The sequence below is a fragment of the Panthera uncia genome, chromosome A2, assembly GCF_023721935.1.
Source record: "Panthera uncia isolate 11264 chromosome A2, Puncia_PCG_1.0, whole genome shotgun sequence".
In the NCBI taxonomy this organism is placed as follows: domain Eukaryota; kingdom Metazoa; phylum Chordata; class Mammalia; order Carnivora; family Felidae; genus Panthera; species Panthera uncia.
Genome location: NC_064816.1, coordinates 35,183,244 through 35,209,514, shown reverse-complemented (window position 1 = coordinate 35,209,514; position 26,271 = coordinate 35,183,244). Strand labels below are relative to the sequence as shown.

The 26,271-nt window shown below is 39.8% G+C and overlaps 1 protein-coding gene across 1 annotated transcript in view; it reads left to right on the top strand.

The window, feature by feature from the left end:
• FRMD4B (FERM domain containing 4B) overlaps window positions 1–26,271 on the top strand; it is a 323,328-nt gene that overhangs the window by 19,738 nt on the left and 277,319 nt on the right. The window lies entirely within an intron of this gene.

The window sequence follows — 26,271 nt, the reverse complement described above, 5'->3', positions numbered from 1 at the left end:
AGAGAGAGAGAGAGAGAGAGAGAGAGAGAGAATCCCAAGCAGGCTCTGCACTGTCAGCACAGAGCCCTATGTGGGGCTTGAACTCATAAACCGTGAGATCATGACTTGAGCTGAAACCGAGAGTTGGACGCTTAACTGACTAAGCCACCTAGGTGCCCCTGGTTTGTATTTTATTCTAAGGACAATGGGAAGCCAATGTATTATTATAAGCAGAGAGGTGACATGATGTGCCTCACAATTTTTTAAAAAGTTGCATGAGATATTTACTAGGTGGAGACTATCAGTAAAAGCAGCATGTTAGCTAGGAAGGTGTAACCAGGCTTCAGGCAAGTGGTGATGGGGGCTTGAAGTAGGAAGAACATTCTTCAGGCAAACCAATTAAAAGAGATGCGAAGGGAGGGGGTGAGGGCAGGGCTTGGGTGGGGGGGGGGGGGGGGGCAAAGAAAACAACACAGACTGGAAGAGGCTACTGGGAAGTTTATCTGCCAAGAAGTTCGTTGTGTTATGAAGCCACTGAGGGTCTCAGAGGCAGAAATCAAAGTACTTTCTTCAACCTTAGGGCCTGGCCTGACCCCAAGAGTGGGTGAGCATCCATTGTGAGGGGGGGTGGGGGCCCCGCGCCGGGTGCCACTCGCTGCTCTCAAAGCCTTGGGTCATTGTCCAAAGGAGCGGGCTTCCCACACAAACAGCTACGACTTCATCTAAGTCATCTCTGTCGAGCTACACTCAGGGAACTTTCATCTGACCTTGAACACAAGCAGGATTGGAAGTGCTGATCTCCAGGGTAAAATATGTACTGACTCCAGACAGAACTAGGAGTCTCCTCTAGGGAATATCTAGAACCAAGTGGAAAAAGTGAGTCCTGGGGGCCCAAACGAGCCCCGTTTACATTCCAGGTAAGAAGACCAGGAGGGGGTGACAAGCCCTTCTAATATTTTTTCTGACTTTAATTCTTCTCTTTCCTCGTTATGGCGGTTTGCCTGTCATAGCTTGGGCTTCCCCTACAGCAGAGAAGACAAGGGTGTCCATGGTTTATTTTGGGAAGAGGTCTCCATGAGCCTGAGCGGGGATTGTGTGAGTAGGGAAGAAGGGTGCAGACCATCACCTGTGGGCAACCGGATCTCTGTCCCACTGGGGATGCTTTGAGATGCCATATAAAATGCACCTTAGAATTTTCTACCTGTGGGGAGGAAAAGGAGAGTCTTTTTGTCCATGGGCTCTTGTCCCCCTTCGAGGCCAGGCTGCCTCCTGGATGTCTGCACCCTCACACTTCCAGGCTTTCTCAGGTCTCACACAGAGTGGCTCCTGGCAGGCATCCCACGCCCAGTCCTAGGGCTGAAAGCCCAAAACTCTTTCCTTGTAGGCTTTTGCATTACATGCTCTTTTAAAATGCTGGATTTTGACTGTAGAAAGGTCAGAGAAGTTAGAGAGAAAAAGGGTCTGAGAGAAAATAGAAAATGGCTGCCAAAAGCCCTCGAGATTGCACTTAGGTCTATCGCACAACTCCTCCCCCTCCTTCCTCCCAAGCCCCCTCCCCAGCCTTGCACACCTACGCACTTCACTTCCCTGATTCACTCACATCACCGAAGGCGCACATCTTACTTTGTGTCAGGCTTTTCTTAATTTCCCAAATTAGGCAATGTGAACTGTCTTAATTAGAGCTTTTTGATTCTAAGAACCAGACCCCCACTGAAAGAGGTTTAAGTTAGGGGCTCAGTCGATCGAGCGTCCAACTCTTGATTTCAGCTCAGGTCATGATCTCACGGTTCAGTTCGTGAGTTCAAGGCCTGTGTCAAGGTTTGAGCTGAGTGTGGAGCCTGCTTGCACTTGTCTCTCTGCCCTCCCCCTCTCGCTCATGTTCTCTCTCAAAATAGTCTGTAATCTACAGACTACTCACATCAGGATCACCTGGGTGTTTTCTGCAAGTCCCCATCCCTACGCCATGCCTACCTGCTTTACCAGGAGCCTGAAGGACTGGCCAGATAATTCTTCTGCACATTTGCAATTGAGAATCACTGCTCCAGGAGACTCCCAGGGCTCTGTGGAAAGGGTACACACAGCTGGGCCTCCGAGGAACCAGAGCCATGTCGGCCATCTACCTAGGTCTGCAGGACCTTGGTCTCTTGTTTCTCTGCTGGTCTCCTTAGTTATCCTCCCTTGCTTACACGTGGCTCCCTCAGTCCTAAACTCTGTGGCTCCCACAGCCACCTGGCTCAATGTCCAACTCCCCATCCCAAACACCTGGACTGATTCAGCTTGGGTCAGGGGTCACAACTGCTCCAGTCAGCTGTGGCCCAGGGGATGGAAGCTGGATGGTGCCTCATGTCCCCTTCTCTGCCATGACCGTGGACTCGGTAGGTTTTTTATGAGACTGACGCACTGCCTACTGTGCTAAGGAGGCGCCTTCGGTAGGTTTTTTAAAGAAGAATGGTGATCGGGAGAGAGTGTTAATTTCTAGTGGAATCTCCGATGAGGCTTTGATTTTCTCCTATTCTACCATTTAGTATATAATATTGTAACTGGCAGTGAACTTCTTGGCATCTAGGAGAAATTTCAGGATCATCTTATATCCCCATATATTCCCAGAATTTACCGGAGTGCATGTCACCAAGAAGGGACTCAATAAATAATTAATGAATTACGATTGACCAGATATATCACTGCAGATTTATAGGAGCACATGATTCCATTAATTTTTAAAAGTTTTAAATCAATTTTATTAAAGCATCATTTACACACAGTAAAATACACTGATTTTAAGTGGAGAGTTTAATGAGTTTGACAAATGTATGCACCAGAGTAAACATGTGCCAATAAAGATATGGAACATTTCCATCACCCTGGAAGTCCCTTCTCACAGACTCTGGTAGCACTTCTCCAAAGTACTTGGAGAACAGCAGCAGCTGCATCTGCTGGGACCTTGCTAGAACTGCGCATTCTTGGGCCCTACCCTGACCCACAGGATCAGAAACTCTGGGTGGAGCCCAGAAATCTGTTTTAGAGGTGATCCTGATGAATGCTTAAGTTGGAAAACCATTGTTCTAGGTCATCTGGGGTTTCTTAACAATAGGCAGCTGGGGCGGAGCCAGATGTAGGGTAGTAGCACCTGAGGGTATACCCTGGGATGAAAGGAGACCCCCACTGTGGCAGGAGCCCGTAAAGTGGTGCCCATCACTGTGTGGGGCCCGCAGGATGGATGTGAAAGCAAACAGTTGGAGTCTGGAGGGCAGGCTCTTTTTGCAGCATGATTCTGGAAGACCGCAGTGTCACTGTAGATGTATAGGAGCACATTACCCCATTACACGGGGCCTTTGATAGCTTTGGGCTCCTTACGCAGTGAGGCCTTTGAAATGACATTATCATATGATGAGATTTGATATTTGGGCAGTTTTCCCCCGCTTTGGAAGGATTCAGGTCAAATCTCTACTTTGCTCATGGTACTTTGATTTAAAATTTTTATTTCCTCTGTTCAACTCTTCCTTTGCCTTTATGAGGTTCATTTTAGAAATTTATGTGTGTGACTTTGTACTCTTTTTTCCATAAGGTTGTGAACAAATCAACCCCAGTCTAGCTGGGCCAGTCATCATGGAGGGAGAGTAGAATGAAGAGAGTGTGTTTATATGTACTGTATGCTACTTCAGAAAACCAGAAATATGCACCTACAGATTCCAGCTTCAGGAATGATGCTGTCTGATGTCCAGACTTGGTTTCTAAAGAGATTTTTGAAGGACAGGAGGAATGGAAGTATGTGGGTTCCTAAGAGCAGAGCAAAGAGATGTTAGGAAAGGTTATTCAAAATTTGAACATAAAGCAGAAGGATTACTATTTGTATTTTCAACATGATCTGAAAGCACTGTCCAGTCAAGCCCACCCAGGGGTCAACCCAGCTCTCTAGGGGAAGGAATTTTGACTCACAATGAGAGCCCAGATTCTGTAAAATTAAATGCTACCTTGTAGGAAACTGATAAGAGCCAAATATGTTCCCTTTAGGAGAGATTCTGTCAATTTCCTATTGCTGCTAACAAATTACCACAAATTGAGTGCCATAACATGACACAAATTTGCTGTCTTACAATTCTGGGGGTCAGGAGTCCTAAATGGGTTTCACTGGGCCAAAATCAAGATTTGGCCAGGCTACATGTTTGTTGTTGTTGTTGTTGTTGTTGTTGTTGTTGTTTTAGAGGTTCTAGGGAAGAATCTGTTCTCTTCTGTTTTTCAGCTTCTAGAAACTGCCTACCTTTGTTGGCTCTCAGCACCTTTCTCCATCTTCAAAGCCAGCAGTGTAATGTCTTCCAATCTCTCTAACTCTGATCTCTTGCCTTCCTCTTTCTCTTATAAGGATCCCCATGATTACATTATAGCCCACCTGGACAATCCTGGATAATCTGGCCATTGCAAGAGCCTTAAATTAATCACACCTGCAAAGCTCTCCCTTTTGCCCTAAAAGGTAACATAGTCACAGGGTCCAAGGATTAGGACACAGACATTTTAAAGGGGCCATTATGCTGCTTAACTATAAAAATGCAAGTGATTTCATTCATGAAAGAAGTTAACCCTAAAAGTTATGGTTTAATTATAGTTTTGGAAAATTATACTTGACCACAATGAAGGGGAGGGGTATAGCAAAGTGACACAAGAGCCAATTGAAAGAACTCCCAGGGGCCAAAGCTGGGACAATTTGAGCAACAAAATAAATAAAGTAGTATTGGATTATAACCCAAAGTGGAAAATATCCATGAGGCAGTGGTGTAACCAATATGGCTGAATAAGATAGCCCTGGCTGGTAACCTTCTCTCAATAATAGCAATTTAGAATTCATTCACAGACAAAAGTGCCTTTGAGGTAGCTGTAGGAAATAGCGCCACACACCACGTAACCTGGGAAGGAGTCTTGCCCACCTGTGTACCGCGTCATAGCCAGTCAGACCTCAGTTCCAGCTGTGGACCCTACATCAGCCTGTGTTCATCCAGCTTCTCTTGGCTGTGTTCTGGAACCTCTGGAAAACACTGTCTTTGACAGTCATCCACGGATGAGAGAGCCTCGTGGAAGTCCAGGTTTTCAGCCCAGAGCTTCTAGCACCCCACTACCACAAAAAATGTGAGTGTGGACACTTTGTAAAGGGTAAGAGGAACAGTTTGTCTCTACCTGCATCACCCTGCCCCAAGGCAGCACAGCTCAGTGCCAAGCAAGACCTTCTCAGCCTGTGATTTCTTCCTCTGTAGAAGTGAGACTATGTCAGGGACCACCAGCTTCCCTGGCTGTGTTGGATGTTGCCAAGGAGGCCCATTCTGCTCTCACTTTCCAGTGTACTGATTCATGAACTGCATGACGGGGCGTAGGATGAAGGTGGGAGAGCAGCAGATGATAGGACTGTTAGAGGGCATTAAAGGGATGTGGATCCTACCAACTGTGTCACAGATTCCATCAAGAAACCCACCCACAAGCCCTTGGGACACCTCTCTTGTGCCCCCAACCAGCCTAAGCACCCCCACCACTGCATACCTCATCCACACACATTGCTACTGTGGCCAGCTCTCTGTGTGCACTCCTGACAGTGATGGGAGTGAGTTTTGGCAGGTGGCTACTGAGCTTGTGTAGAAAGCTGTCTTCAATCTGTGGGCCAGGAAGAGACCACAAATTTGGGAAAGCAAAAGGGAGTATGTTGGCAGGTTGTCTGGTGCACTGCCAGACTGAGAGAAGGCTTACAAGCTTAAGAATTCTGCCACAAGAGGGAGCAAGAAGTGTGAAATAGGTGTATCCATAGAAGCCTCAGACCCCCTAGCAGAACTGATGGAAGGTATTTCTCTTCCAAAGTCAGTTGGTAAAGACTGGAGAAGGTGACTGATATTACAAGTGGGGAGACAAAGGAAAAGTGACAAAAGATTGAAATAACTAAAATTGAGAATGAAAAAAGGACATTACAACTGATACCACAAAAATACAAAGATCATAAGAGACTATTATAAACAATTATATGCCAACAAATTGTATAACCTAGAAGAAATGGATAAATTCCTAGAAACATGAGGAAATAGAAAACAGACTGGTAATAATGAGTAAGGAGATTGTATTACTAATCAGAAACCTCCCAACAAAGAGAAGCCCAGGACAAGATGGTGTCCCTGGTGATGTCTTCCAAACATTTAAAGAGAAATTAATGCCTATCCTTAAAATATTTCAAAACTCTTCCAAAAAATCAAAGAGGAGGAAACACTGCCGAGCTCATTTTACAAGGCCAGCATTACCTGATACTAAAGCCAAATAAGGACAATACAAGAAAAGAAAACTACAGGTCTATATCTCTGGTGAATATAGCTGCAAAAACTCTTGACAAAATATGAGCAAACTGAAATCAATAGCACATTAAGAGAATCATGCACCATGATCAGGTGGGCTTTATCCCTGGCATGCAAGGATGGTTCAATATACACAAATCATAAATATGATATACTACATTAATAGAATAAAAGACAAAAATCATATGATCCTCTCAATAGATACAGCAAAAGCATTTGAAAAAATACAGCATTCTTTCATGATAAAAACTCTGAGTAAATAGGATATAGAAGAAACATACCTCAACATAATAAAGGCCATGTATGACAAGCCCACAGCTAACATCATACTCAATGGTGAAAGGTTGAATGCTTTTCCTCTAAGATCAGGAGCAAGATAAGGGTGCCCTCTCTTACCAGTTTTTCAATATAATACTAAAAGTTCTAGCTAGAGCAATCAGGCAAGAAAAAGAAATAAAAAGCATCCATATCTGAAAGGAAGAAATAAAATTGTCTCTGTTTGCAGATTATATGATCTTCTATATGGAAAATCTTAAAGACTCCACCAAAGAACTGTTAAAACTAATTAACAAATTCAGTAAGGTGCAGAATACAATGTCAACATATAGAAGTCAATTGTGTTTTCATACACTAAAAACAAAATATCTGAAAAATAAATTAAGAAAATAATTCCATTCACAGTAGCATCAAAACAAATAAAATACTTTGGAATAAATTTAACCAAGGTGATGAGAGGACTGTACAGAGAAAACTGTAAGACTTGGATGAAAAAAATTTGAAGGCATAAATAAATGGAAGGATATCCTATGTTCATGGACTGGAAGAAATAATATTGCCAAAATGTCCAAAGTACTAAAAGCCATCTATAGATTCAGTGCAGGATTCAGTGAAGTCTATTTCAAAATTCCAATGGCATTTTTCACAGAATTAGAAAAAAAATCCTAAAATTTTTATGAAACCAGAAAAAAGATTCAAATAGCCAAAGCAATCCTGAGAATGAAGAACAAAGCTGGAGATATCTCAATTCTTGATTTCAAATGATAATAAAAAGCTATAGTAATCAAAATAGTATGGTACTGTCATAAAAACAGACAAACAGATCAATGGACAAAATCAAAAGCCCAGAAATAAACCCCCACTTATATGGTCAACTAATATTTGACACAGAGCCAAGAATATTCAATGAAGAAGGGATAGTCTTTTTAATAAATGGTGCTGGGAAAACTAGATTATCACATGTGGAAGAATGAAATTAGACCCCTATCTTACACCACTCACAAAAATTAACTTAAAAAGAAGTAAAGACTCAAGCATAAGTCCTAAAACCATAAAACTCTTAGAAGAAAACATGCAGAAAAAAACTCTTTGACATTGGTCTTGACAATATTTTTTGGCTATAGCATCAAAAGTACAAGCAATGAAAGCAAAAATAAACAAGTGGGTCCATGTCAAACAAAACAGCTACTGCACAGCACATGAAAAAAACAAAATGAAAAGGCAACACATGGAATGAGTGAAAGTATTTACAAATCATATATCTGATTAATGGTTTCATGTCTAAAATACGTAAGAAACCTTTACAAGTTAGTAAAACCAATGAAAAAAAAAATACCCACACTGATCCATTTAAAAAATGACAGAGGACCTGAATAGACATTTTTCCAAGAGAAGACATAAAACTGATCTTGAAAGGACCTACAGGTACATGAAAAGATGCCCAACATCACTAATCATCAGGGAAATGCAAATCAAAGCCACAATAGAGACATCACCTCACACCTATCATAATAGCTATTATCAAAAAGATGAGATAAGTTTTGGTGAAGATGTGGAGAAAGGAAAATCCTTGTGCATAGTTGGGTAGGAATGTGAATTGATACAGCCACTATGAAAAATAGCATGGAAGTTCCTCAGGAAATTAAAAATAGTACTACTATATGATCCAACAATCCCACTTCTGGGTGTATATCCAAAGGACATGAAATCAGGATCTCGAAGAGATAGTTGTACTTCTTTGTTCATTGCAACATTATTCACAAAAGCCAAGATATGGAAACAACTTAGCTGTCCAATGACAGATGAGTGAATAAAGAAGATGTGGGGTATATATACAATGGAATATTATTCAGCTATAAGAAAGAAGACATAGCTGCCACTGTGACAATAAGCATAGATCCTGAGAGCATTGTGCTGGGTGAGATAAGTCAGACACATAAAGACAAATACTGTATGATATCACTTATATGTGGCATCTAAAACAGCCAGAATTACAGAAACAGTACAGTAGGGGGGTGGGTGGAAATGGGATGATATTTGCCAAAGGGTACAAACATACAATTATAAGTTCTGAGGATTTAATGTACAGCGTGGTGACTGTAGTTAGCAATACTGTCTTATATACATGAAACTTCCGAAGAGGATAACTCTTAAGTTTTTAACCACAAAAAAGAAATGGTAATTACATGAGGTGATGGAGATATTAATAACCCTACTGCGGTTATTATTTCACAATATATAAATGTATCAAGTCACTTTATTATACACTTTAAACGTACACAATGTTACATGTCAATTATATCTCAATAAAACTGGAAAAAATAAAAATAAAATACCCATGAGTCTATACTGATAGCAATAAGTGACTAAGTAAGATGGACAAATATCCCTTGCAAAGAAATTACAAATAATTCATGTAGACACTCTACCTTCAAGTGTAACTTCCCACTCCTTGAAGTGTTGGCTGCATGTAGTGACTTCCTTCCTAAGAGTACAGTGTGGAAAGGGGAGGAAGAGAATAACTACATGGAACAACATGGCAACACTACTTCAGCTGGCTGATCAAAGTCAACATCAATAGTGATGTTTTTTATCGTTTGTACCCTTGGTATGTTGTGATGATGATGACACTTTGTGTCATTGGTCTTCCTTCCAAAACACATAACTATAGTCTAATCATAAGAAAACCACAAGATAAACCCCAAGTGAGGGACATTCTACAAAATGCCTCATCATTACTCCTTAAAGCTGTCAAGGTCGCCAAAAATTAAGAAAGTCTAGGAAATTGTCATAGCCAAAAGGAGCCTTAGGAGACATGAAAACTAAATGGAAAGTGGTATCCTGGATGGAAAACTAGAATAGAAACAGTATGGAGGTTCCTCAGAATTTTAAAAATAGAATTAATTACCGTGTGATCCAATAATTCTACTATTGAGTATTTATTCAAAGAATACAAAAATCCTAATTTGAAAAGATATATGCATCCCTGTGTATATTGTAGCATTATTTACAATCGCCAAATTATCCCATGCACCCAAGTGCCCATTGATAGATGAATGGATAAAGAAGAGGGGGTATATGTACAATGAAACATATACAATTCAGCTGTAAAAAAGAAGGAAATCTTGCCATTTGTAACAACACAGATACATCTAGAGGCGATAATCCTAAATGAGATAAGTCAGTCAGAGTAAAACAAATGCCATGTGATTCCACTCATATGTAAGATTTAAGAAACAAAACAGATGAACAAAGAAAAAAAGAGACAAACCAAAAAACAGACTTTTAACTGTAGAGAGTAACTGGTGGTTACTAGAAGGGGGAGGATGGGTTAAATAGATAAAGGTAATTAAGAGTACACTGATCATGAGCACCGAATCATGTAGAAAATTGGTGAGTCACTAAATTGTACACCTGAAACTAAAATAACATGGTATGTTAACTATACTGGAATTAAAATTCTAAAGTTTTTACTTTTGATGAAATATATTTTATCCTTTTTTTTTTCGTTGCTGTGCTCAAATGTCATACCTAAGGAACCATGGCTCAATTCAAGGTCATAAAGATATACCACGAAGTTTCATAATTTTAGCTCCTACCTTTAGATCTTTCATCCATTTTGAGTTAATTTTTGTATTTAGCATGAGATAATGGTACAAGTTTATGTTTTTGGCATGTTAATATCCTATTTTGTCGGAGTCATTTGTGGAAAGGACAGTTTTTTCTCCATTGAAAATCCCTTGTCAAAGATCAATTGACTATAGATACATGGGTTTATTTCAATTCCACTGATACATATGTGTGTCCTCAATTCCAATACCACATAGTCTTGATTACTGTACCTTTGTAATAAGTTTTGAAATTGGGAAGTGTGAACCCTTCAAATTTGTTCTTCTTTTTCAAGATTTTTTTTGAGCTGTTCTGTGTCTCTTACCTTTCTGTATCAATACAGCCTTAGTTTCTGTAAAAAGGGAATTGTCTCCCAATCCATGAACATGAGATGCCATTCCATTTATATAGGTCTTTAATTGTTTTCAACAATGTGTTGTAGCTTTCAGAGTACAAATCTTTCCCTTTGTTTGCTAACTTCATTTCTTAAGTGTTTTATTCTTTTTGATGCTATTATAAATGAAATTATTTTCTTAATTCAATTTTTGGATTATTCATTAGTAATGAATAGGAACCTACCTGATTTTTACATGTTGATCTTCTTGTATTCTGCAGTCTCTCTAAAATTTATTTATTAGCTCTAATAGGTTTTATTTTGATTCCTAAGGATTTTTTATATACAAGATCATGTCACGTACAAATAGAGGGAGTTTTACCTTTTCCTTTTCAATCTGGATGCTTTTTTATTTTTGCTTAGTTTCCTTACTTGGTTAGAACTTCCAACACACAACATCGAATAGAAAGGATCAGAGCAGACATTCTTGTCTTGTTTCTGATCTTAGCAGGGATTGTTTACTTTTTTTGTCCACAGTATCTAGCAGAATACTTCTTAGCCTTTTTGGGATCATGCATCCTTTGAAGGATCTGATCAAAGTTATGGTGCCAGTTCTAAGAAAACCACAAGCATAATAAGTACATAATATTTCACTTATAATTTAAGAGCCTTCATAGCCTTAGCACAGTGCCAAGAGTGTAGTAGAAATTTTATGAAAATATGTCAAATAGCTGAATTCATGTGGTATTTTAATAATAATGAGGCAAACATACCACCTTTATACTTTTACAATACTTCGATATTCTCTATCCCTGTTGATCCTCACTGTGATTCTATGGTTTGATTGCTGAGATACTGGTAACCCCATTTATGAGAGATTAAACATAGACCCTGAGTAGTCAATAAATTAGTGATGGAACTAAGACCACCAGCACTCCATCAGAGCACTGTTTTTATAAAACCTATAGAATATATACTCATTCTGTTTTACCTCTCTCTTTCTAGCAGCTTCTCTTTGAGATGATATTTAGATTGGGAAGGAGTATAAAATAATTATAATGATAGCTAATAATTTTAGGTGCTGTTATGTGTTCATTATTATTATTACCCTCAGTTTTACAAATGAGTCTGAAAAACAGATCCCAAAGCCCCTGTATTTCCCTGAAATGTATTTATATTGAAAAATAAATTGATGCTCAAAGAGTCACTTGCCCAAGGTCACACAGCTAATAAGATCTGTAGTCAGGATTCAAACTCTAGCTGCCTGATTCAAGAGCTGCCAATAAGCCTGAAGCCTGTCCTGTTATTTCTGTCATGTATTTAATTTTTAAATACTGCGGGCTTTGGGAATCGGAAAAATTTGTGTTCATTCCCTAGCTCTGTTACTTATGAGCTGCTGTGTGACCTTGGGTGGTCTACACAAACATGATTGTCTTAAGTTTCCTCATCTATAAAATGAAGATAGCAGTTACCTCAGTGGATTGTGGTGAGGAAGATAAAATGTGATAATGAATGTCAAGTTCATAGCATGATGCTTGGTGTTCAGTTAAGGGCAGCGCCTTCCTACGATGGACACATCCCACTACTCCTAGGAATAGGTAAACACTTTAGCATAGTGAGAGCCCTTTTGTGATTGGACCCCTCTGCAGTGATATTTCTCAGCACATCCCATCTCACTGTAAACTCTTACCATGTTGAACTGTTTTAAGTTCTGCAAAATGCATCATGTATTCTCTTGCTTCCAGACATTTGTCAGGAATGCCTTGGCCTTGCAAATCCTGCTTTTCTCTCGTGTCATAGCTGAGACAGCCCTTCCAAAAAACATTCCCTGACTATTCTCCTTTCGCATGTCTGGGATGAGCAATACTCTTGTTTGATTCCATTGCCCTTGCACTTTGCTGAAGCTCATTTCTTGCACTAAGTTGTAATTATCTGTCTCCACAATAGAATGTAAGCTCCCCAAGACTGTGTCATATTCCCTATTGTATCCCTGGTGCCTGGCACCATGTCTAACTTGGAGTGGGCACACAATGAATAAATAAGGAATGAATGAAGAGAGTGTCACTGTGCGCCACTAACTGCCCCCATGTACCTGTTCTCCCTTTTGTCCATTTTTTGTAGTTAAGCTGTTAAAACTTTAATTTTACACATACACCACACACACACACACACACACACACACACACACACGACTACAAATAAAGTGGGGAATCCTGAAAGAGATTGGTCAATAAATAATTGGGTAAGGGGCGCCTGGATGGCTCAGTTGGTTAAGCATCCGACTTCAGCTCAGGTCACGATCTCGCGGTCCGCGAGTTCGAGCCCCGCGTCGGGCTCTAGGCTGATGGCTCGGAGCCTGGAGCCTGCTTCCGGTTCTGTGTCTCCCTCTCTCTCTGCCCCTCCCCCGTTCATGCTGTGTCTCTCTGTCTCAAAAATAAATAAACATTAAAAAAAATTAAAAAAAAATAAATAATTGGGTAAGATTAATGTCAGTATTCTGGTTGTGCTATTATACTATGATTTGCTCCCCTCCTTTTATAGCTTAAAACACTGTGGTAAAAAACACATAACATAAAATTTACCATCTTAAACACTCTTAAGCGTATATAGTTCAGTAGTGTTACATGTACTCACATTGTTGTGCATCCCATCTCCAGCACTTTTCATCTTGCAAAGCTGAAACTTTATACCCATTAAACAACTCCCCTTGCCTCTCTTCTGCCAGCCCCTGGCTACTTTCTTCTCCCTCCCATTCTGCTTTCTGCTCAATGAGTGTGACTGCCCTAGGGATCTCAAGTAAGTGGAATCATACGGTCTTTGTCTTTTTGTGATTGGCTTATTTTACTTCACATAATGTCCTGAAGGTTCATGCATGTGGTAGCATATCACAGTATTCCTTTCCTTTGAAAGGCTCAGTAATACTGCATTGTATGTATATACTACATTTTGTATATTTATTCATCTGTTGATGCACAGTAGGGTTGCTTCAACCTCGTGGCTACTGTGAATAGCACTGCTGTGAACGCGGGTATGAAAATATGTCTTCAAGACCCTACTTTCAATTATTTAGGACATATATCCAGAAGTGGGATTGCTGGATCATGTATGGTAGTTTTATTTTAACTGTTTTGAGGAACCAACATACTGTTTTCCACAGAAGTTGCACTTTTACAATCGCACCAGCAGGGCACAAGGCTTCCAGTTTTTCTACATCCTCATCAACACTATTCTTTTGTTTGTTTTTATAGTAGCCATTCTAATGGATATGAAGTAATACTTCATTGTAGTTTTGATTTGCATTATTCTGATGATTAATGATGTTGAGAAGCATCTTTTCATGTTTGTTGGCCATTTGTATATCATCTTTGGAGAAGCGTCTTTAAGTCCTTTGCCCATTTTTAAATCAGGTTATTAGATTTTTTGTCATTGAGTTGTAGGAAGTCGTTGTATATTCTAGACATTAACCCCTTACAAGGTATATAATTTGTATGCATTTTTTCCTATTCCATAGCTTTCCTTTCCACTCTGTAGATTGTGTCATTTGATGGGCAGAAGTTTTTAAGTTTTAAGTAGTCTCATCTGCCTATTTTTGCTTTTGTTGCCTGTGCTTTGATGTCATATTCATTGTCAAGTCAAATGTCATGAAGCTTTTCCCATATGTTTTTATCTAGTTTTTAGTTTAGGATTTTGTATGTAGGTCTTTAATCCATTTTTAGCCTTTCTTTCTTTCTTTCTTTCTTTCTTTCTTTCTTTCTTTCTTTCTTTCTTTCTTGTATTTGATGTAAGATAATGGTCCAACTTCATTTTTTTTTCATGTGGATATCCAGTTTTCCTAACACCATTTGCTGACAAGACTGTCCTTTCCCTATTGAGTGGTCTTGTCATCCTTGTTAAAGATTGTTTGACCATATATGCAAAGATTATTTCTGAGCTCTCTATTCTATTCCATTGGCCTTTATGTCTATATTTATTCCAGTACCACACTATTTTGATTACTATAGCTTTATACCGTATCTTGAAATCAGCAAGGAGCATTCTCTGACTTTGTTCTTATTTTTCAAAATTGTTTTGGTTATTTGGAGTCCCTTCAGATTTTATAGGACTTTTAGGATGGATTTTTTTTTATTTATACAAAAAATTTTATTGGGATTTTGATATGGATTGTATTGATTCTGTAAATTGGTTTGGGTAATGCTGACATCTTAACAATATTAAGTTTCCCAATCCATGAATACAGAATGTGTTTCTATTCATTTGTATTTTTTTTTATTTCTTCCAGCAGTGTTTTGTAGTTTTCAATGTACAAGTCTTTCACCTCTGCGTTAAATTTATTCCTATGGGTTTTTTATGTTATTGTAAATATAACTGTATTCTGAATTTCTTTTTTTGGATTATTCATTGCTAGTGTATAGAAATGCAGTTGATTTTTGTGTGTTGATTTGTATATTTTTATATACAGAGAGTTTCTGTGTGTGTGTGTGTGTGTGTGTGTGTGTGTGTGTGATCTTTAGCTTGTTCTAGATACAAGATCATGTCATTTGTGAACAAAGATAATTTTACTTCATCCTTTCCATTTCAGATGCCTTTTAATTCTTTTTCTTGCCTAATTGCTTTAACTAGGACTTCCAATACTATGTTAACTAGAAGTGGCAAGAACAAGCATCTCTGTTTTATTCCTGATCTCAGAGGAAATGTTTTTGTCTTTTATCATTGAGTATGATGTTAGCTGTGAGCTTTTCATATATGGTTTTATTATGTTGAGGTAATTTACTTCTGTTCCTGGTTTGAATATTTTTATCATGAAAAAGGGTGTTGAATCTTGTCAAATGATTTTTCTGCATTGATTGAGATGATCAAGTAGTTTTTGTCCTTCACTCTGTTAATATGATGTATTATATTGATTGCTTTTTTATATTGAACAATTCTTACATTCCAGGAATGATTCCTACTTGTTCATGGTGGAGTAATTCTTTTAATGTGCTATTGAATTTGGTTTGTTAGTATTTTGTCAAGATTTTTGCATTAGTATTCATCAGGAATATTGGCCCATAGTTTTTTTTTCTTGTAACATCTTTGTTTTTCTTTGGTGTCAGGGTAATAGTGGCCTCACTGAATGAATTTGGAAATGTTCCCTCCTCTTCAGTTTTTTGGAAGAGTTTGGGGGAAGATTGGTGTTAATTCTTATTTAAATGTTTGGCAGTATTCTCTACATTGAAGCCATCTGGTCCTGGGCTCTTTTTGGGAGATTTTTGATTACTAATTAATTCTCCTTACTATTTATTGGTCTGTTCAGATTTTCTATTTCTTCATGATTCAGTCTTGGTAGGTTGCGTATTTCTAGGATTCATCTATTTCTTATAGGTCATCCAGTTTGTTGGCATATAATTGTTCATAGTAATCTCTTATAATCCTTTCTATTTCTGTGGCATTGGTTGTAATGTCTCCTCTTGCATTTCTGATTTTAGTTATTTGAGTCTTACCCTTTTTTTTCTTAGTGTTACTAAAAGTTTGTCAATTTTGTTGATCTTTTAAAAAAACTAGCTCTTAGTTTCATTGATTTTTTTTCTATTTTTTTTTTATTTAGTTATATCTACTGTAGTCTTTATTTGTTCCCCTTCTTTGCTTTAATTTTGGGTTTAATTTGTTCTTTTTCTATTCCTTGAGATATAAAGTTAGGTTGTTGTTTTGAAATCTTTCTTCGTTTGTAAATATGTCTTTACAAATACATACTCTCTTAGCACTGCCTTCAGTGCATCCCAGAAGTTTGGTACGTTGAGTTTTTGTTTTTATATGTCTCAAGGTATTTTTTTTTTTAAGTTTATTTTGAAGGGGGAGGGACAGAGAGGGGGAGAGAAAGAGAATCCCAAGCAGGCTCCACACTCAGCTCAGAGCCTGACGCAGGGCTCAATATCATGAACCTGTGAGACCATGACCCGAGCTGAAGTCAAGAGTTGGACGCTCAACCGACTGAGCCATTCAGGTGCCCCTCAAGGTATTTTCTTAACTTCCCTTTTGATTTCTTCTTTGACCCATTGTTTAACTTTTGTTCTTTTAATAATAGAACACTCCTCCAAGTTTTATGGGCATGTGGGTTTCCAACTAAAGACTAATTTCCCCAGCCTGCTTTGTAGGCAGCTGTGTCCATTCTCCAAATTTGGGCCTATAGGATGCTCTGTTTTCTCCTCCCTCCATTCCCAATGGTGAGAATTGGGGAAATTGCCACATCTGGAGCTGCCATGTTGGAAACCATTGTGAAAGATGGTAGCACCAACCCACCATCATGCGTCCCGGTGTGATCCAACAGAAAAGAACTCTTTAGACTCTTAAATACAGAGAACAAACTTAGGGTTGATGGGGGTGGAGGAGAGGGAAAAGTGGGTGATGGGCATTGAGGAGGGCACTTGTTGGGTTGAGCACTGGGTGTTGTATGGAAGCCAATTTGACAATAAATTATATTAAAAAAAAAAAAAAAAAAAGAACAGAGCTCTTCACCTGCCTTAGACAACCTGCTTCTGTGTAGACCATTATATAAAAGAGAAACACATGTTTATCTCAATTAAATTGTATTTTGTAGTCTTTTGTGATAACACCTTGGCCTGTACCGTATTAATGCTTTAACTTTACCGAAAGTGTTACAATAACCTGAGGAATTATGCAGAGTTGGCTTTGTTCTTTGTTGGCCTTTCTTAGTAAGACATTAAAACTAAATGAGTAAATAAATTCTTATGAAAAATTAAATGGGGCCCTGACCTACACAGCGTATTTCTTCTTAACTCTAGCACCATATTGACCTCACTATGGAGAGCAGGAATGGATATTTTTATTTTTCTCTCTTTATCTGGTCCTTGTCCACTTCTGTACCTTCTTCTTCTTCTCATTCTCTCTCTGTCTCTCTTTCTATTCTAGGCAAAGCACCTAATGCTCTTTTCTTCCTCTCTTATTTTCTTTCCATCTGGACACACTTTTTCCTGTAACTAGAGGACCTTTGCACATGCTAATACATATCTGGAATGCTCTTCTCTTCCTCTTGGCTTCAGTGCTTTCTACTTACAGTCATATCTCGGTTAGCACCTCCTGCAGAAGCCTTCCCTGACTTCTAAAAATTGGTGTGTTCCTCTCTCATATGCTGTATTAGTTCAGATCCTCTGAGAAGCAGATGTCAAAAAGCGATTAGATGTGCAAGGGATTTTTTAGGGGAGGAGGCAGGAGGAGCTGGAGAAGCAGAAATAGATGGAGAGAGCCTTCAGACGGTGATGCAGGTCGGCTTCTGTGAAAGATGAAGGAGAAGTGGGAAGGGTGTCAAACTCTGCACAGCTCCAAGAACACTTCAGGGAGGCCAATAGAGTGTCCTCAAGCACAAGCTGCCTATTGGAGGCACAGAATTCGCCCACCACGCTCAGCCATTGGCCAAAGGATCTGGAGGAGCAGCAGCCAGGACTGTCAGTGAGCTACGCTCCCTGCAGTCAGAGATGCACGCGGTGCATTGTCATGGCCACTATATATGGTCTCTGAGCGCCCTGCCTGTGGTTGCACAGGCTTGTGTGACCATACATGCACATTCTCCCTGCACTATCCACTCCATGAGGTAAAGGACTGTGTGTGTTTTGCATGATACCCCCAGGGCCTAGCGAGTGTCTGGCACATTTTAGAGACAAAAGCCACTAGCACACTTCTAAAAATTAATTTAAAATTCTTTTAAATTTTAAAAAGATTTTAATTCAGTCTTAAAATTTTCTTCGACCTGGTTTAAAGGGGAAAGTGCCCTAGGGGGAAAAAAATGAATATCAAAATACGTGTAATCTGTAATTATGGCGGTAAAACTCTGAGAGCATGAGCCTGAAAATCTCTATTAGATGAAATTTAATGAAATAAATGGCCTTATGGCAGTTGATCAGGTCAAGTGGTAGAAAGAGCTAATCCCAAGCAAATCTTAAACCTGAAAATTTATTCATTGTTCCTGGAAAGATGGTGTGTGTTCTGAGATATCTTTATGAGTTTAATAAAATACTCTATTTATAAGTGATTCCACATGTAAATAAATGCTTTATTGGTGTACATGAGAAAAAGAAGGTCAGATTTATTGGTCAACTATAAAAATGTAGATGATTCTCCCAGGCTCACTGCTTTGAAGTTAGGCAAAGAGCAAATGTCAGCAAAGGGCAGGCATGAAATCTGGGCACTATGACAGTTATGCATGAACATTCTTGATTTCCCCTATATTTTAACTGTTAGTATAAATGTGGGTGGCCTGGAAAGTGCTTTACTTATAGAATAATGTGTGGGAGTTTAGGGCCCCATGTGGCATCACCACGTGTGAGCCTGTCTGCTGTGGTCATCAACACCTTTGGCTTTCCTGCTGCAGCTTTGAGCTCACTAGTCCTGTAGTCCTGGATATGTAAATTTAGACCTATAATTTACAAGTGTGCCCATGGTGCTGGGCTTATCTCCTCAGAGGATGCATGAAATCAAGTGTTTGAGAGTAGAATCCAGTTTTGCCCTTGATTTACAGTTTCAGATACATCTGAACTTCCTCTAAATTTCTTCACCCCAAATGGAAACTGCTTTACTGTTTTATCTGATGCTAAAAGTAATATTAAAGCAATTCAGGATCAAGGGGGAGAATAAAATGAAACAACTGTAACTCCACCACCAGGGGAGAAACTGCTTAACATTTTGTATAGAGACTTCTGGACTGACTTCATTTCTTTCTTTCTTTTTCTTTTCTTTTTCTTTTTTAGTTTGTTTTATTTTGAGAGAGAGAGAGAGAATGTGTGCTTGCACATGAGCAGGGGAAGGGCAGAGTGACAGAGAGAGAGAGAGAGAGAGAGAGAGAGAGAGAATCGCAAGCATGCCCCATACTGTTAGCACAGAGCCTGATACAGGGCTTGATCCCACGACCGTGAGATTATGACCTGAACCAAAATCCAGAGTCTGATGCTCAACTGACTAAGCCAAACACATGCCCCTGAACTGACTCCATTTCTGATCCTCATTTGGCCATGGCTTCTGATACTGTCCTTCTATGTTATGATATGATCTATCTCATTTTTTAGGAGTTCTAATCTAATAACAAAAATCTGATCAGTGTACTGCATGCTTTATGGAGATTGTGTAATTTAATCCCTCAACCACTCCTTGCAGTATGTAAAATTATTCTACTCTTTTTATACAGTGGAAATGGAGAACTTGGGAGGTATTAATATTAGCTAAGAAAAACACTGACATTCTTACCTGGCCAAGTTCTCTCTGATTTGAGAGGTAAGAAGTCCTTTATTTTACACCTCCTGGCTGTATTTTATGGATTATTACAGGCTATTTGTAAATTCTTCTGGAACAAAACATGAGATAAATCCCATACAAACACACATATTTGAAGCGATTCAGAGACCTTGCTATGTGAATAAATACATGGTCTGACCTTCTGTTTTCCTGGAAGAAACCATTTTGTCAAGGAACTGCTCTCCTAATTTATCTGACTTGTAATTTCAGGGTTTCATAAAGCAAAGGCCCAAACGTAATTACTCTGAGTGCCCCCATTTAAGCCGTCATGTTTTTTTTTTATAAACTCTGATGCTTGGCGACCTAACCTAGCATGTCCGTAATGTCTTGTGTGTCTGCTTAGTTACTCACAGGCTTTCTAGGTAGGCCTTCACTGCTTTATGGCTGTTAAATATTCCCAGCTACATTTTAGTGCTCTTGGTCTTTTAAATGGGACATAAATCCTATGTTTCATGTATGAGTGCTTCCAGTCTGAATACCCATCTCTGTATCTCAGTCTCAGATGCTCCCTTAGGATTCTCGAGTGAGTGGCTGAAGTCATTACTGAGGCAAGAGCTATTACTTGAAGAGTTGGCAGACTTACATTCTTCTACCTTGCAAGCAGCCAACGATGTGCTTTCTTTCATACACACTTGTGTATTTATCAAATTGAGAGGGAGAGGATCTCATCTATTGCCTCAAGTATTTTGAGGATTGAGTCAAGAGTTACAAAATTGAAATGCTGGTAAGGGCCAACCAGGCGGATTGCATAAGTGTACAATCAAAGCTCAGTGGAAGCAATGGGGAGGGAGGGGGCCTGGAGCAAGCTGGAGAACTATGCTCACTTGAATTATTTTTTTAAAAAATATTATGTTGGCCAAACAACACACACAAAAAGCTGCGTTTAGACCATGACGGGCTGCCATTTGAAAATTTCTAAGCACTGTAATGGAAGATTAGTACACGATAGGGAAACATTTTAAGGTCTTAGAAGTTTGACCACTGTGTCCAAGTGGATCTCTTTCTCTTTTTATCCTATTTTCCAATAGTCACTCTATTCCCTTTTGTAGTACTTATAACAGTCTCTGTAATTAGTTTTTGTTGTGCATTTACTTGTTTATAATCTGTCTCTGTCTCTCTCTCTATCTCCCTCCCTCCCTTCCTCTTAACTTTTAAGCTTCATGAAGGCAGGGACCGTGTGTATCTTGCTCATGGTTGTAATTAGCAACACTAGCCACGGACAGGCACATAACCGGTCCTCATAAAAATTATTGAGGGGGTAAGGCAAAGAGTGTGATACATCTTATCATCATGCGACATATCTTATTCACCTTGGTACCCCCAGCACTTAGTACCATCGTAGTGATGCAGTAAGTATTTGTTGAATGAAATTGTCGGTGATCTTGGTTCACCACAGATGGTTAGCCACAGCAAAGTGGTTTACATTGGGTGGGGCCAAGGTTTAGAAATAGATGTGGTCACTAGGCTGAGGATACATGGGCACTAGACCCAGCCCTGCAAGGAAATTCAGTAAGACAGAAAATAACCAGTTTTATGGATACTAATCAGGCGTGACTGGTAATCTGAACAAGCTGTGCACATCAGGGATGCCTAGTGATGGATAAAAATAGGAAAGCAAGGAACAATCTGTGTTCCCATGTAGAGGTGTGCAGTCTTGCCACAAGTAAGCCAACAGATGATAGAACTAAATCCATAGTAGCTGAAGGCTCAGTTCCTATGGTGGTAAAAAGGGAATGAGGAGATAAAGGTCCAACTGAGATTAAGGCGTTAAGAAACCCTGTAGGCATCCAAAGCAGGTTTAGGATTTTAAATTTCCAGAAATGGCTGCAAGGTGTAGACTCAGCCTCACCATCCATGCAGAACAATCTCTGAAGCTCAGGTCAAGCTCACAGCAGCAGTAGTGTTGGTTGGTGTTGAGTTGCCTAATAAATTCACCCCCACTGAGGACGCCATTTTGCCAGTAACTGAGGGGCTAAGATCAGCACCCTTGGCTATAGGGAGAAGAGCTCCCAGTACCACCTTTCGTCCTGAGTGTCCTGTGATCCTAGAATGTTTAGTTTCCAGAAATGGAGAACCCATATGGGTTAATGCTTTCACATGATAGAGCAATAAAGACTTTGGTTGTAAATAACAGAAAGATCATTTAAAGTACCTTAAGGGGAAAGAGGAATCTACTGGTTTGCACAAACACACCGTGTAAAGGCAGGAGCAGAGCCAGCCCTAGGGTTTCTGCTTTCTCTGCCTGTGCTGCTGTCTGTGTGGCTTCAGTCTCCTCTGTTGGAGGTGGGCTTTCCCTATAGAGATCAGTGTAGCCTTGATGGTCAAGAGCATGAACTTGGGTAGTCCCACAGTCCAGGTATGCCCCTCATCTGTGCCCTTGACCTTAGACAAATTCTTTACTTGTAAAATGTGCATACTTAATAGCACCTATCATAGGTTATTGCAAGCGTGAAATAGGTAAACAAATGTAAAACCCTTAGCATAATGCCTGGTACCTAGAAGGTACTCTGTTGTAATTGGTGAGCAGCAGCTCTGGCTCATAACATAACAGCTCTGATGGCAGAGGGGAGAAAATGATTTGGTACACCAGTTCTGCTTAAAGACCACTTCTCTAGGAAGACCTGTCATTAGTTCAGCCCTTGACTGAGATACTGTCCATGTGAGGGGAGGCAACTTCTATCAAAAGGGGGGAAATTGAGAGATGAGGCAGAGATGCCTCTATCTACAGAAATTTGCAAATCCCCTTCCATACAGTTGGTGCTAAGAAGTGGCTGCCCAGCCATGGACTGTGTTTCCTAGCACTTATCCCCCCTACGTGGGGGTGGGGAGGTGGGAGGACATACCTGTGACTGGTCCTTGCTCATGTCGGGTGAGTAGAAATGCTGTATAAGAGCCAAGGCTCTGAAGAATTGCTTGGGTTTTCTCTGGGATTTCTCTAGGATGTAGTTAATGATGTGGACATTGGTTCTCAATCCTCATTACACATTGGAATCACCTGGTAATCTTTTTTTTTTAAGTATGAAATTTATTGTCAAATTGGTTTCCATACAACACCCAGTGCTCATCCCAACAGGTGCCCTCCTCAATACCCATCACCCACACTCCCTTCCCTCCCACCCCCCCATCAACCCTCAGTTTGTTCTCAGTTTTTAAGAGTCTCTTATGTTTGGCTCCCTCCCTCTCTAACCTTTTTTTTTTTTCCCTTCCGCTCCCCCATGGTCTTCTGTTAAGTTTCTCAGGATCCACAGAAGAGTGAAAACATATGGTATCTGTCTTTCTCTGTATGACTTATTTCGCTTAGCATAACACTCTCCAGTTCCATGCATGTTGCTACAAAAGGCCATATTTCATTCTTTCTCATTGCCACGTAGTATTCCATTGTGTATATAAACCACAATTTCATCAGTCCATCAGTTGATGGACATTTAGACTCTTTCCGTAATTTGGCTATTGTTGAGAGTGCTGCTATAAATATTGGGGTACAAGTGCCCCTATGCATCAGCATTCCTGTCTCCCTTGGGTCAATTCCTAGCAGTGCTATTGCTGGGTCATAGGGTAGGTCTATTTTTAATTTTTTGAGGAACCTCCACACTGCTTTCCAGAGAGGCTGTACCAGTTTGCATTCCCACCAACAGCACAAGAGGGTTCCTGTTTCTCCACATCCTCGCCAGCATCTATCGTCTCCTGATTTGTTCATTTTGGCCACTCTGACTGGCGTGAGGTGGTATCTGAGTGTGGTTTTGATTTGTATTTCCCTGATGAGGAGCAACGTTGAGCCTCTTTTCATGTGCCTGTTGGCCATCTGGATGTCTTCTTTAGGGAAATGTGTATTCATGTTTCCTGCCCATTTCTTCACTGGATTATTTGTTTTTTGGGTGTAGAGTTTGGTGAGCTCTTTATAGATTTTGGATACTAGCCCTTTGTCTGATATGTCATTTGCCAATCTTTTCCCATTCCGTTGGTTGGCTTTTAGTTTTGTTGATTGTTTCCTTTGCTGTGCAGAAGCTTTTTATCTTCGTGAGGTCCCAATAGTTCTTTTTTGCTTTTAATTCCCTTGCCTTTGGGGGGAATCACCTGGTAATCTTAACAAAACTAATTACAGGCCTAGTTTTAGACCATTGGTTCCTAACTAGGGGAACTTTTTGCCCTCCCACCCCACAAGTGAGCATTTGGTAGTCTGAGGACATTTTTGGTTGTCACAACTTGGGTTGAGGAGTTCCTGGAATCTAGTAAGTCAAGGCCAGGGATGCTGCTGAACATTCTACAATGCACAAGACATCCTCTCCTAACAAAGCTTTGTCTGGTTCAAATTTTGTCAAGGTTAAGAAAACCCTTTCCTAGAGGTTGGAGAGCCACAGGCTAAGAGACCAGATTCAGGCTGAGTGCCAGAATTACTGCAGCAAATGGGAGCTGCCTGTCAGTCTGGAACACCCACTGTGGAGAGTTACCTTAATGAAGAATAAAGCTTTCTTGTCTTAAACCATAAACCATTGAAATTTGGGGTCTCTTGGTGACAGTAGCTAGTGTTGCTGTAAATAACAAAAGAGGAGAAATGTGCTGAAGACATTGTAATTATTTAGTTTATGCAATGGACAGATATCATATTACCGTCTGCCCAGGTAGAAATATTAACTTGTGGACCACTGTTTTGCTTAAAATTAACCAGTAATTCACAGCACAGATTTCCCTAATTAAAATCTCCCAGATTAGTATGCAGTGATTTTTGTGGCATGGGAATGGAATATGAGTATTTGCTTCGTATCCCGGATGGCAGATATTTGGGTCTGACCTTTCTAAGTAGGTTAGGTTAGGTTTCAACTCAAAATTTGTTTTATTTAGTATTTCCTCTGTTTTAGTCAGTAAATGTTAAGTTAATCTTTCACATCATCTTATTCGTTATTGTTTGTAATGAAGACAAGTTGGATTTGTGAGGCAAGAGAAGAAAAATTGTTACAGATGGTAGCTTTAGTAAATATTGTAAAAATGCCAATCTCTTGAATCTGTTTGACTATGCAAGTCACTGTGAATGTTTTGAAATCAGATAATATTGACACTCCTCAGGGATTTTGTTATTTCAGGAAATTTAGAAAAAAAGAGGCAATACTACTCTTAGTGTGAGGGGCTTCACTGGGGCCCATATCTGCTCTAGGAGTGACCCAGGGATAGATAAAAAAACACTGAACCCTCTGGCCATGTTGACTGATTGGTACCCAAGTTGGTCCAATTAGGGCCAATCTTGGGACCTGTTCAGGATCTGTCAGAAGAGGACATGTTTCTTTTTGTTGGTTTGGAGCTCTAAGGCTATCAGCCGTGAGCCGCGGGCAGCTTGCTTACTTAAGGATGAAGCCAGCACAAAGAAAAGCATAGGTAAAGATGAGGAAAATGAGAGGGGGTAGAGAGGACAGATAGATTAGGTTCTAATGACATCATTTCATTTGAGTGTCTGGGCCAGGGTATCAAACCCCACCTCTAAGTCAATGGCACTTTCACTAACCCAAGCCAGTAAGTCTCCCTTTTTGCTTACGCCAATTTGGGTTGAGTTTTTCTGTTGTTTATTTCTTTCTACTTTCAAGTAGCATGGGTGGGATGTGTTGATTATATCTGACCCTTAGGAGCTTCCATCTTCATTTGTTTTGGTAAATTATATTATTACTACTGATTATTGGGCTCCTTTGCCAGTAATGAACTTGCTCCTCAGTCATTTCCATGAAACTGGCATTGCCTATCTTGTGAAAGGAGAATACTTCTCTAACTCATTGATGTCAAGTCTGGCCATGCCACTTGCTTTGGTTAGTAGGATGTGGGAAGAAATGACGGGTGTCATGTCCATGCAGAAGACTTAAGGGCTGTCACAAGGGTTTGCCATTTCCCCCCCCCCCTTTTTTTTTCTCTGCCAAGTGGCCATCAAATCCCAGGATGATACCTAGAACGGAGAAGATATTTGGATCAGAGCCTCAGCTGACCCATGGCGGACAAGTAACATGAACAGGAAATACATTTATTTTATTGTAAACCACAGATATTTTGGATTTGTTGTTACTGAAACATAACCTAATAAAAGCTGGCTAATATACTTACTATTTTTTAAATGCTTGCCAAAGTTTTTAACTGAAGAAAAATCTAGAGCACCTATAATATTGTCATTTATATCCTGCAAGTTATGAAAAAAGAATTTGGGATGTCTCTCTGTCTCTCTGTCTCTCTCTCTCTCTCTCTCTCTCGTTCTCTGTGTGTGTGTGTGTGTGTGTGTGTCTCCTTTTGGTGTTCATAGCCCTATTATATGCAGTGGTAATCAAGAACATGGGCTTTAGCTCTGTGATTTAATAACTGGTAAGTTCTTGGGCACCTGGCTGGCTCAGTTGGAAGAGTGTGTGACTCTTGATCTTAGGGTTGTGAGTTCAAGGCCCACAATGCATGTGGAGATTGCTTAAATAAATAAAACATAAAAAAAGGTAGTAAGTTCCTAAACTATTCTGA